This window comes from Eptatretus burgeri, chromosome 3, assembly GCF_056783735.1.
Source record: "Eptatretus burgeri isolate ZD-2024b chromosome 3, Ebu_testis_v1, whole genome shotgun sequence".
Lineage (NCBI taxonomy): Eukaryota > Metazoa > Chordata > Myxini > Myxiniformes > Myxinidae > Eptatretus > Eptatretus burgeri.
In genome coordinates, this window is record NC_140963.1 from 87,981,253 (window position 1) to 87,995,407 (window position 14,155).

The 14,155-nt window shown below is 45.2% G+C and overlaps 1 protein-coding gene across 1 annotated transcript in view; it reads left to right on the top strand.

The window, feature by feature from the left end:
- The first annotated feature begins 3,093 nt into the window (after nt 1–3,093).
- LOC147030395 (zinc finger E-box-binding homeobox 2-like) overlaps nt 3,094–14,155 on the top strand; it is a 276,269-nt gene continuing 265,207 nt past the window's right edge. The window contains exons 1-2 of the mRNA XM_085874387.1: nt 3,094–3,755; nt 6,931–7,031. The gene's annotated coding sequence lies outside the window, so the exon portion shown is untranslated. The remainder of the gene's footprint in view (nt 3,756–6,930; nt 7,032–14,155) is intronic.

The following is a 14,155-nucleotide window of genomic DNA, read 5'->3' on the forward strand; positions in this document are numbered from 1 at the left end:
TTCGACGATCCTGCATCAGCAGCAGGGTCCTCACTTGGTCAATGACAATCTCATTTTGGGATGTTGAGGGCTTACCAGAACGTGCTTCACTTTCCACTGATGTGCGACCATCTTTGAAGCGGTTGTACCACTCTTTTATCTGTGTAGTGCCCATTGCTTCATTCCCAAAGGCCTGTTGAATCTTGTGGATCGTTTCCACTTGGGAATCACCAAGCTTTACACAAGATTTGATGCAGTAGCATTGTTCAAGTTTTTCCGTCATTTTGTCAAAAACGAAAATCCGACGGCACTCACTTACACTACCTCACTCTTCGGCGGTCTGTCGGAGACTGATAGCTTCTGCAGGCGGGAAAATATTCACGCATACGAATTAGGATCGCCTACATACGTGCACCAAACCACGCCTCCATAGCTTCATTTGTTTACGCACGAAAAATTAAGGTTGGATACTTTTTGAACACACTTTGTATGTGTGTCGGTTATATTGCAACATGTTGCTGTTTTGGTGATGAGAGAAATGGATAAGATGGACAATGTCAGAGATTTAAAATGTTGATGGAATTCTGAATCGTGATGAGAGAGGTTGGTTAAACATTATTTTTCCGAGATATTTCAGCTCCATTGACCATGAAAGAAATGGATGCTCATCAGGTTAATTAAACAACGTTTGCATTTGGTATTGTTTAAACTGTTTGGAGAAATTTTGTAACTATGTTTGTCAAGCTTTGTTCCTAAATGATCCCAAATGAAGGCTCTGCAGCCAAAGTGTGGTCTGCAGCTCGGCAACTCGATGTCATGGCCGAGCGGCGTGGAACTCATGATGGGGGAGTTTGCAGAGCTGAGAGCCCGAGAAAGACTTCCAAAAGAATCACCCTGTGACTAAAATAATAGTCAAGCTACTCTTGTTTAATTACTCCTGTGAATTGATGTAAGAATGTGTAACCTAGCTTTGAATTATTTTGGGGATCTATTTTGTGAATTATAATAAGAGCCTGGTGTTGGCGCAGTGGTTTGGGCAGCGGCTTGGGATCCAAAAGGTCCTGAGTTCAAGCCCGTTGGACCACTGAATTAATACACCAGGGGGTTGACTCAGCCTGTCATCCTTCCGAGGTCGGCGAAATGAGTACCAGTGTACTGGGCCGGTGTATACCCTGGTTAAAATAGGTGTACCATATCTCTGTGTCGTAAGAGGCAACCAGGGTTGCGTCAGGAAGGGCATCCGGCGTAAAACATGTGCCAAATCACTATGCGGATCATGCGGATGATTCGCTGTGGCGACCCCTAAAGGAGGAAGCAGCCGAAAGAAGAAGAGGAGATTTTGTGAATTATAATAACCTTGCAACAGCACACCATTATGTTTTGACCTGTATGGTAGTGATGGGGATACTGTTATGGTCAATAGGACCAATAAGTGACACTTGTGGTAATGTCTACATGTAAACATGGGGAACAGTTGGTAACTAGTGGAGGTTGTGTATGGTAACTGTGTTAATTACTTTCAGACTAAGCTCATTTAAAAAAAAAAAAGGAACTCATGGAGAACACTGGAGGCACAAGATTTTTTTGTGTTCATTGTGTCTTTTCCTCCATGACAACGCATCATGGTATTCGAACCATCATGTTTCTTTTGGTTATAATTAATATCAACTTTTGTTTTGAGATTACAAATTGAGAAACCTTTCATCATATAAGTCTCGTAATCCTAATTTAAATGTATTGGGGTCTTCAAGTGACAGAGTATTCTTCTATCTTTTCCCTAACTTCTTCTTGATTAATTGATATATTGTCAATCACTGTAGCTATGGACCTTGTTGATCTGTAAATTGAGGATAGGGAAAAGTTACTGAGAATTTAATCAAGATAATATATTAAGTTGAGGTACTTACATAATATTGAAGGAGAGTCTGCGTTATTAAATTGATCCACAGATTGGTCAACATTACATATTATGAATCATAAGTTAACTGCGAGGGAAAATCAAGATATGAGGGAAAGCAGCATGGTATTTACATAACCATAATGCAGAATGATGGGAAGAGTGGCTCGACCAATAGCAATTATGAAATCAATTCATGGAATTAGGAATTGTACCATATATTGTAACTGTATTGTTCTCACTTATTAGTAGTTGGTACTGGCCTGACTGTAATTTAAGTAAAATGCCTCTACAATTTGTAGAAAGACAAACAAATGATAAACCAGAATTATGCGGAGTACAGAAGGCATGACCATGTGAAATGAATGTTAAATCAGTCAGAATGTAAGAATTATATTATTGAAAAGAGAGCGATGATGCCACAAGCCAATTAAAATATTACCTATTTTATGTTTTCTGATTAATTGGACAGGTGCATGATTTTTGATTAGGTGGTACTTATTGTACGTTACTTAAGTAAGTTGAGGTATTTCTAACACTGACTTGACCATCTTTCATCAGTACGGAAGTGCTAAGTTAGCTGGAAATAAATAAATAAATAATGGCAGTTGCTCTGGAGCTGCTTGTGAATGAAACTGTGAATTGTTGAGCAGATATGAATGTTAAAATGATTGCAAGTGTTAAAATAGTAACTGTGCAAAATCGAATCGCTTTTGATTCGGTACTTGCTCCAAAAAAAGGGAACCTGTTCTCTTGTTGGGTTTGAGTGTTGTACTTATTGCTCAGACGAATTAAAATACATTGAAAAATAAAGAAGTAGCTAACTTTCATAATTATTGTACAGATGATGGGGTATTTTTCTTGACTCGAAGGAATTTTCTTTTTGAAGGATGGTGAAAAGAATTAATGATTGCAAATTGGAACTCTGATAAAGACTGTTGCCCTTTCGACATGGAAATAGCAAATGAGATGAATGTTTTTGAGTGTACATACAACTGAGATTTCTGTATATTTTAGCATGTCATTTAGGTGCGAAAAACAAGGAGAGGGAAGGGATAAAATATTGATATAACATATAATGCAAGTTAAATGCTTCTGTAAGGACCTTTGTCAGTCTTATTGAAATACATGAGCCCATGACATTTATGGATTGGTGTTTATTCGATGCTTAACCTTGACTTTGTTTGTTTTGCAGTGTTGAGAGCAGTTGAACTATGCAGTGTACAATTTCGTCTAATGAAGCTTTGGAAGAACTTCCACTGAAAGATTGGACAATGGGGAGAACCCAGATTTGGGTGATTGGGCATTTAACACATGATCATGAAACTACCCCCTTCCTGAGGAGATAAGATGAGCATGTTAAAGAGAAAAAAAAAAGAAAAAAACCCACTGAAGAGAAGGTTGGTCAAGTCAAACCACAGCAAGGCAAAGACTTAACGTCGCCATTGCGTGGTGCCTGCCTGGAGGAATGTCTTCAACCACACTCACAAATTTCTTCTCTACAAATACATCGTGAACTTGCCGTGGTTGCACCATGCACAACGAAGGCCCTGAAAGGTCCACCTGGCAAGTCATCTGCAACATGTGTTCAATGGTGCGGGTGGAGCTCATGAAGCCATCGCGGCTGCCTCCAACATGCACAGCTCGCTTGGTGAATCAAACCTGATTGTGCAAACTGCTGCTATGAAGCCCCAAACTCCGCTGGGGCTGAATCTCTGGGTCACTTCTCGAGTCCTTTTCGTCTCCTTCAACCCAGTGTCGAGCCCAAGCTCTCACGTGCCAAGATCTATCATCTCTGCAGCTTAAAGAGTGCCTCGACTGTGTTTCCCGTTGGGTGCTGCTCTATCTACACCCTGACCTGCTTATCTTCTGACTTCAGGTAGCATGTCTTTTCGATTTATGACACATGTTGATGAACAGGCCATGAATTAAATGGAAACACACTCACTAACCTGGCTGGGATACTATTGAGATGGTCGTCATCCAGCATTCTTCTGATATGAGCACTCGCTGCCATTGTTGATTGAACTTGTGTAACGGATATATTTTCTCCTCAAGGAACGGGGTATGGTGATCATGTGTAATATAATTATTCAAATTTTCCTGATAAGGAAAAAAAGGGGGGATTGTGGAAGAAAAACAATTTATATTCATGTACTCTCAATTGTAATTGTTGCTGATGCTTTATAAATTTAATATTTATGCTATAGTCGAATTGGCTGTCAATTGTGTTTCCCTTTTGTCTGGGTGTTGATGGGGGGAATGTCTTACTATGAGACAGGGTGGCCTGGTTGATGGCACTGCAACTTTTGCCATGATTGTCATTCTCTTTCACCCGGTGGACACGTATTGCAGTTTGAGTTCTTTTGCCTAATGCTTATCAGACCCATGTACTCACTGCCTTTTATATACACAATTCCTTATATTCATTTCTTTGAAAGACCTATAACCTACGGTCTTATCCTGTACTCCTTTTGGTTGTCTGCTTTTTAGTATTTTGTCTGATTCTCACCAAGGCCAGCTGAAAGTCACCATGTTCTCTCTCCCTTTGAATCTCCCAGCCCTCTCCACTCCCACGAAAGCATATAAATGTCAGAAAATGTAAACTTAGTTTAGGGCAAATCATTGGGATGTTTACATCTCAGTGCTTTGGACTCCATGGTACCACAAAATAAATGTTCTCTGATCAAATGTACTTTTCGTTGTGGACAGTGAATTAATTGTTTCTTACAAATTGAGTAACAGGATTTTCACCAGGTCGTTTAATAGAACAAATTAGAAAATTCCACAACAGTGCCTTCTGTTAAACAATGGAATCTATTTCCTGTATATGTAAATATGATTAAGTGAGAAAGCATTTTAAGAGAGAAGCAAAAAGCAATAATTTCTCAATTGGCATGTAAAGTTTGAACTGTATTTGCGCAGAAGAGAAACTATTGCAACATGGGTGTGTTGGTGGCCTCGATGTGAAGACAGTTGAAGGCATTAGTATGAGGGATTTGTATTATATTATGAAAAATGATCAAGTACAGTATTATGAGAGTTACAATATCACAAGGGATTGTCAATCAATGTAATGGCTCATTCATGATCTTCAGGGTGGGGGCAATCTTCCTGCCCTCTCTTGTTTGGTTGGTCTACATATGACACCGGTCCATGCATTATGGTTGACTCTTCCTACACACCATCAATTTTTAAACTCACTGACTTGCATCAGGTTATCAAAAGGCACAATGTAGCCAAGTGAAGGGTTGATATGCTCAATATCAAGAAATTTTAGTTTTATCCACAGCACAATGGCAAAACTACAGTGGGATGCACAAACTACATCGGACTGACAAAATAACCGAGAGGTATGTGCACTCACCTCTGCGCTGTCTCACCTGAATTTGAAGTTTGGCTCAGCTATAAACTATCACCCTGGTGTTTTGCAAGCAGGGTAATGGATCAATTTGTGCACTATCCTTTGGATGTCCTGTCTGCTGGCATTAGTTGTTGTTAGTTAATGGTCCTACTGTGCGAGGTCACAATGCATCCAGACCTAGCTTTTTCATCTGTGATACAGAGCTGGGGATAACTTCATGTTTTTCACAGTAATTATAAAATACTGTATTACACTTTTTCAAATATATTTATTGCCACGGTGAAATATTACACATACATCAAAAAAAAAAAATGGATAGAATTGTGGCTAAAAATATTCAAATGCTCATGAACTCGTGTGACCAATTTGGCAAATAAAAAGGAATTACAGAACATTGTGGTTTAATGGCAGCTAATTTGTCAACAAATGACGATTGACCAATCTTGACCAAAAATGATTGACCAATCACAAATGACATTTGTGATCGGTCAATAATTACAAAATACAGTGGTCTATAATTACAAAATAATGCAAAAATATTCAGCATGACCACCGATGAAGGCAATATGGTGATGCCTACATCATTTGACTCCGATAAGAAGACTGCTGAGTTGTCTTCAAAATTTTGCATTATTTTGAAGACCTGAAGTTTTGAAGTCCTGGACGGAAGGATGAGATTGAAGAAAGTGTGTAAGTTGATTCCACAGGCAGGAAAAAAAAAGAGGAACAAATGAGTGGAGGAAAGCAGTGGTTCTGAATTTTGGTAGTTTCACTCGGAATTTTGGTTGTTTCACTCCACCACTTTTGGTGGTGGAGGTAACGAGTATGGTTTCCATATAGGCCATTTACTTTTTGCTTATAGTTTTCATGAACCGCTTGTCAAAAAATTATGAGCATGGAGTACACGTGGGGATAAGGTGATTTTGACACAGATGTCTATTTGGAACTCATATAAATTAATTTCAAGTAACCCCCATTATTGTTGCACGGAATCTGTATTTGAGGGACATATAACCCTCTGTGCAATGGCTGATGCCATTCACATAGAGTTGGTGAGTTATCACCAGCACTCTGGCTAATTTCCAAATTCCTGCACACTCAGTCGAGTGTCCTGCATCAGAGTGGTGACATATTCAGGATTGCAACCCCTTGTCAATAAATTGCTTTGACAGAAAACTGATGCTCTGTTGTGTGCGTAGAACATGCTGAATAATATACAGTGGTCTATAATTATAGAATGGAGGAAGTGGTTGTATATATGTCCACTCTATAGCCATTGGTTGGACCATGCCCACTCTGTAGCCACAGCTGGCCTGATGCCACCCTGAATCCTGAAACAAAATCATGCATCTGCAATTTTTGTCATGTGGTAAGTCTAACACATCTTCGGAAATGTTATATTCACAACTGTCAAGCCCTCCCTATAAGTTTTCCTTTCAGTATAAAACAACCGAAGTGATCAACTGTTGAAAAGATCATCAAATATTGAAAAGTTGGAGTCGATGGGCATCATGGGCCTTGTGAAGGTGACAATACAATAGGTGTCAGAGTTTACAGACCTGGAGTGTCACCCTAGGTGCCGGCTGAATTGGAATTATCCTTGCTTTTATAACCACAATGCATTATAAATGCACATAAACAGTATGCATGTTTTTGGTTCAAGTACGTTACCTGTGTTTCTTATTTTCAGGAGTGATTGAGGCAGTGATCTTTTGCCTATACACCACCCAAATAAAGGGATGTTTTGGAAGAACCTGTTACACGCTTGGAACAAGATCGCCCAGAGGGCAGGTACTCTTCTTGTAATAATAATAATAACAATACAAACTGCATGAACTACTTGACACAACCTGCATAGATACGCACCTTTTTGGTCTCTCTGAGCAATTGGATGAGTATCGATACTTCAAGAATAGACAGATTGGTGTTGCGATGGAGAGGGATATTTTTCACACACAAGCCATGATTGTTCATTGATATTGCAGAGAAAGACAAAACAAAACAAAGAACAAAAAATGTGCAATTGCATGAGAGAGTGTCCAGGAATTATTACTCTGGATGAAGCTGTATTACTGAAGTCGGTGCAAGCACTGGACATACTCGATGGATATACTCAACCTCACTTTTGTTACTTCTTGGATCGTGTAAATCATTTCAATGAAGTGCAATAAACTCCAGAAAGTTTGAGAGGTTTTGTCAAAAGAAAGCCGACTTTAATGTGATCCATACTACTGCTTGAAAAACTTGTTCATGACACAGTTTGTTGCCATAGAAACTGTTGTAAAAGGTTGTTGTTCACGATGCAAAAGAAGGCGCCTTCAAATGACACAAAACATCTCTCGATTTGGGATCAGTGACAGAGACAGAGACAGAGACCGAGACAGACCGATTGCATGAATGTCAACGGTTTAATATTTCACTTGTCAAATTCATGCATGGAAACAATCAACAAACACGATCACAGCAAAGGAATGCAGGGATGCACAGGGAACAACAATTATTCAATGAAAGATGTGGGGGTGGTTTCACATGAGAATTTATTGTGACCTTCCCTACATTATTTACATGCCTTTTGACATACCATCAATATTATCCTGTTGCATTTTTACCCTGCATGGCGAAATGAAAAGTGTGTTTGTCTATGTGTCAGAGGGGCGACCTGTCTAGGATTGTTTTCTAGCCCAGGAGACCGCTTTGGCAGCACCAACGATCTGTACAGAGTATGGTCTCAATGAAATCTCTATGTCTGTCCACAAACGTCAGTTTATGATCGAGGAACAACTTAATTTCAATGGAATGTTCCATTTTGAACACAAATCAGAATGTGAATCGGAACACAAACCTGCAGTTTAGTGGTACTCTGGCTGTGCACAAGTGTGCACTCTGGCTGTGAATCTGTCCCGATTGCACAAGCACAGGGAGCAAATAATTTTACTCTGTTCACCTGCCTGGTTGTCAGACAAAATTGAAAATCATTCCAAACAGGAAACTTACTGTTGTTAAGGACCTCATAAAGGACACAAACAACAGGCATGAATAACTCATGTAATGTGTTAAATGAGGTGGTGTAAAAGACACAGCATCAATGGCAGTAAACTTCTAAAAACAAGGACAAATGTGTCCAAGAGCAGCGTCCTAAAGGTTTTGTCGGCTAAAAAAAACAAACAAAAAAAACAACCAAACTTCCGATATTTCGTCACGTGCCTTGATGAAGCCAATAGCGAGACCCATCATAGTGTATTTACGTATTTACGAAATATAGTGTGTTTACGAAATAAATAATGTATTTACGAATTTACAATACATTAAATGGAATAATCTTTAAATAGTAACGTGAACTTTTCGTAACTTTAAAGCAAATGTCCGAATATATTTTAAAGTTCATGATAGACACTCTCAAAGGGCACCGTCTATGTGAGGATGTGTACAAGTGCTTAGTATTTAAGGAGATCCTTATCGTGTATATAAAAGAGCCGAGTCCGAATATAAAGGTTTTTATCTTCACAAGAAGAAGAAGAACAAGAACAACAATGCCGAGCGTTCTTAGAGCAGCGTTCGCTACGCGAGACGCTGCAAAAACCATTTATTTCTACACCTTTAAAATTTTTACTTTATTTCAATTTAATTGGTTACTTGAAAACTAAAGAACACAAATCGCCTTCTTGGCACTTTCAAAAACCTTTTGTTGAGGAGAACTTGGACAAAATATTATAGTATTTTATATCAGATTGACCAGTCAAATTTGTTGCTAACAGACCCTTTTTCTCAAGATTGCGTGGGGTAAGGTGTTCGAAGAACTCTCTAGTTTAAAATGTTTTTCATGACTTGTTCTGTACTTTTCAAAAACTTATTTACATGCTGGAGAATTTTATTTTTAACGCACGATGAGCAAATAGCACCAATCGCTTTGATGACGGGAATACTAAAGGGAGGAGGGAGAAAAAGAGGGTGGCAGAGGAGGGAAGAAGGATGGAGGGTTGGGGGAGAGAGAGCGGGGAGAGTGAAGAGATGGAGGGGAAAGGAGAGAGGAGGGAAGGGGAGAGAGGAGGGGTGGGGGAAGGGAAGACAGTGTGGTGTGAGAGGAGGGGAAGGTAGATGTGCGGTGGAGCATTAACTATGATTCATACCATCTCATCAAAATGATTCTGCATAGAATAACAGTAAAGATGGAAACAAAATTATGTCTGAAATCCATTTTCTATCGGTCATACTATAAACACGGCTGAGAGACAAACACCGCCCAGACACGTGGGAGACGAAACCCACCCGGCGCATCTGGAGCCAAGCCGTCCAGACACAAACACTGCTCAGACACATCCAAAGACAAACTGCCTTCTGGAGACAAATGTCACCCGGATGCGTTCGGGGACAAAAACCACCCGGACACATCGGGGAAAAAAGACGCCTCCCGGATGCGTCTGGGGACAAACGCCGCCAGGATGCTTCCGGGGATAAACGCCGCACGTACAGTTCTGGAGACAAGCGCTGCCCAGACAGGTCCGGAGACGAGTGCCGCCAGGACAGGTCCGGAGACTAGCGACACCCGGACGGGTCCGGAGACGAGTGCAGCCCAGACAGGTCCGGAGACAAGCGATGCCCGGACGGGTCCAGAAATAAGCGCTGCTCGGACGGGTCCAGAGATGAACGCTGCCTGGACACGTCCGGAGAAGAACGCCGCCCGGACGCATCCAGAGACGAGCACCGTCCAGATGCGTCCGGAGACGAACGCTGCCCGGACGCGTCCAGAGATGAACGCCACACAGATACATCCAGAGCCAAGCCGTCCGGATAGGAACACTGCTAAGACACATCCAAAGACAAACTGCCTTTCAGAGACAAATGCTGCCAGACGCATTAGGGGACAAACACTACCTGGACACGTCCGGGGAAAAACGCCGCTGGAACGCATCCGAGGACAAACGCCGCCTGTACGTGTCCAGGGACAATTGCCGCCCAGACGCACACGGGGGCAAGCGCCACCCAGATGCGTTCAGGGACAAATGCCGCCAGGAAGCGTCAGGGAAAAATGCCAGCCAGACGGATCCGGGAAAAAATGCCGCCCAGACGTGTCCGGGGACAAACACCAGCTGGACAGGTCAGGAGACTAACGCTGCCTGGATGGGACCAAGGATGAGCACCTCCCGGATGCGTTCAGGGACAAATCTTGCCTGGACGCGTCCAGGAACAAACGCCGCCCGGACACATCTGGAGAAGAATGCTGCCCGGACATGTACAGAAATGAATGCCCCCAGACGCGTCCGGAGACGAACGCCACCCGGAAGAATCCAGGGACAAACGCTGGCTGGACGGGTTCGGAGACGAGCGCCGCCTGGATGGGTCTGGGGACGAGTGCTGCCAGGACAGTTCTGGAGACTAACACCACCTGGACGGGACCATAGATGAGCAATGCCCGGACGCGTCCGGGGCAAATGCCACCTGGACGCGTCCGGGGACAAATGCATCTCGGACGGGTCTGGACATGAACACCGCCCGGATGCGTCCGGGGATAAACGCCACCTGGACACGTCCGGGGACAAAGGCCGTCCGGACTTGTTCGGGGACAAATGCCACCTGGACAGGTCCGGAGACTAACGCCACCCAGATGGGACCAGAGATGAGTGCCTACTGGACGGGTCCAGAGAGGAACGCCACCCGGACGCATCTGGAGACAAATGCCACGTGGACGCATCCAGAGAAGAATGCCGCCCAGACGTGTTGGGAGACAAATGCTGCCCAGACGCAATTGGAGAGGAACGCCGCCTGGACGCATCTGGAGATGAACGCCGCTGGACGCGTCTGGAGACGAACGCCGTTGGACGTGTCTGGAGACAAACGCCGTACAGATACGTCCGGAGATGAATACCGGCCGGACGTGTCCAGAGACGAACGCCACCCGGACGCATCCGAGGACAAACGCCGCCTGGATGGGTCCGGAGACGAGCGTCGGCCAGACATATCCGGAGAAGAATACCACCTGGATGCATCTGGGGACAAATGCCACCTTGACGTGTTCAGAGACAAGCGCCGTCTGGATGGATGTGGAGATGAGCACCGCCCACACGAGTCCGGAGACGAACACCACCCGGATGCGTCCGGAGGCGAATGCCAACCTGAACACGTCGGGAGATGAACGTCGCCTGGACACGTCTGGAAAGGAATGCCACCCAGACGCGTCCGGAGATGAACGCCGCCTCGAGACTAACACCGCCCGGACGCATCCAGAGACGAACGCCACACATACACGTCCAGAGACGAACACCACCCGGACGCGTCCGGGGACGAACGCCGCCCGGATGCATCTGGAGACGGACGTCTCCCAGAAACTTCCGGAGATGAATGCCACCTGGACGCGTCCGGAGACTAGCAACGTCTGGATGTGTCCAGAGACAGAGACAGAGACAGACACAGACAAAGACGGGAGAGTAACAGAGGTGTGGGAGTGGTACAGAAAGAGAGTGTCTTCTGCTTTATGAAAAACAAACACATCTCTCGCACACACACACACACACACACACACACACACACACACACACACACACACACACACACACACACACACACACACACACACACACACACACACACACACACACACACACACACACACACACACACACACACACACACGCGTTTGGCTGATATCAGCAACAATGCAAAAACGTTGAGTAGCTTTCATCGAAAAACGACGTTGCATTTATATCGACGTTTCGAGGAGATGGTCACAAACATCCATCAGAAAAAAACGTCTGCAACTGAAGGGTGGAAAAAAAATTGGGCTTGGTAATTAAGAAAACATGTTAAAAAGGGAAACGGCTCAGAAATGGGGTGTAATTTCAGAAAAACATGCTCGGGTGACTGAGCACGAACCACTTGCCTAGGGCAAGGGAGCAAGAACCACTCACTCAGGGTAACGGAGCATGAACCACTCGCTCAAGGCCATGGAACAAGAACCAGTCACTCAGGGTGACAGAACAAGAACCACTCACTCAGGGTGACGGAGCATGAACCACTCGCTCAAGGCCATGGAACAAGAACCAGTCACTCAGGGTGACAGAACAAGAACCACTCACTCAGGGTGACGGAGCATGAACCACTCGCTCAGGGTGACGGAGCATGAACCACTCGCTCAGGGTGACGGAGCATGAACCACTCGCTCAGGGTGACGGAGCATGAACCACTCGCTCAGGGTGATGGAGCAGGAACCCCGAGCTCAGGGCGACGGCACACGAACCTCTCGCTCAGGGCGACGGAGCACAAACCACTCACTCAGGTGACGGAGCATGAACCTCTCGCTCAGCGCGACGGAGCATGAACTACTCCATCAGGGCGAGGGAGCACGAAACTCTCGCTCAGGGCGACGGAGCACGAACCTCTCGCTCAGGGCGACTGAGCACAAACCACTCGCTCAGGGTGATGGAGCATGAACCTCTCGCTCAGGGCGATGGAGCACAAACCACTCACTCAGGTGACGGAGCATAAACTACTCACCCAAGGCAACGGAGCATGAACTACTCCATCAGGGCGAGGGATCATGAACCGCTCTCTTATTGCGACGGAGTATGAACCGCTCACGAAGGGAAATGAAGCATGAACCTCTCGCTCAGGGGACAGAGCAGGAACCACTGGCTCAGTCCGACGGAGCATGAACCACTCACTCAGGCCGAATGAGCATGAACCACTTGCTTAGGCAGATGAAGCACGAACAACACGCTCAGGGCAAAGGAGCACAAATAACTTGTTCAGGGCGACGGATCAGGAACCACTCATTTCGGGCGACGGAGGACGAACCACTCGCTCAGGGTGACCGAGCATGAACCACTCTCTCACGGCAAAGTAGTATGAACTGCTCACTCAGGGCAACGGACCACGAACCACTCGCTCATGGCGACGGAACACGAACCACTCACATAGGTTGATGGAGCATGAAACTCTCGCTCAGGGGATGGAGCTCAAACGACTCGCTCATGGCGACTGAGCATGAACCACTCACTCAGGGCGATGGAGCACTAACCACTCGCTCAGTCCAACAGAGCAGGAACCACTCGCTCAAGCATACGGGGCATGAATCACTCGCTCAGGCCAACGGAGAACCAACCACTCGCTCAGGGCGAGGGAGTACGAACTACTCGTTTAGGGCGACGGAGCACGAACCACTCGCTCAGGTTGACAGAGCATGAAACTCTCGGTCAGGAGATGGAGCTCGAACTACTCGCTCAGGTGACGGAGCATGAACCAATCGTTCAGGAATACGGAGCAGAAACCCATCGATTAAGGCGGTAGAGCACCAACCACTCGCTCAGGGCGACGGAGCATGGACCGCTCACTTAGGGAACAGAGCACGAACCACTCACTCAAGGGATGGAATATGAACCACTCGTTCATGGTGACGAGGCACAAACCACTCACTCAGGGTGACGGAGCATGAACCTCTCGCTCTGGGGACAGAGCATGAACCAATCACTCAGGGTGATGGAGCACGAAGCACTCACTCAAGCGACAGAGAACGAATTACTCACTCAGGGCAACGGAGAACAAAGCTCTCGATCAGGTTGATGGAGCATGAACTACTCTCTTCGGGCGATGGACCACGACCCACTCGCTCAAGGTGACAGCACAAAAATCTGGCTCAGCATGACGCAGCATGAACTGCTCGCTCAGGGCAAAAGAGCACGAACCACTCTCTCAGGGTGACGAAGCATGACCAACTCCTTCAGGGCGACGGAGGATGAACCACTCACCCAGGGTTATGGAGCAAGAACCCCTCGCTCAGGGCGACGGAGCACGTACCACTCACTCAGGGTGATGGAGCATGAACCACTCGCTCAGGGTGATGGAGCATGAACCACTTGCTCAAGGTGACAAAGCATGAACCTCTCGCTCAGGGGACGGAATATGAACCACTCGCTCTGGGCGAC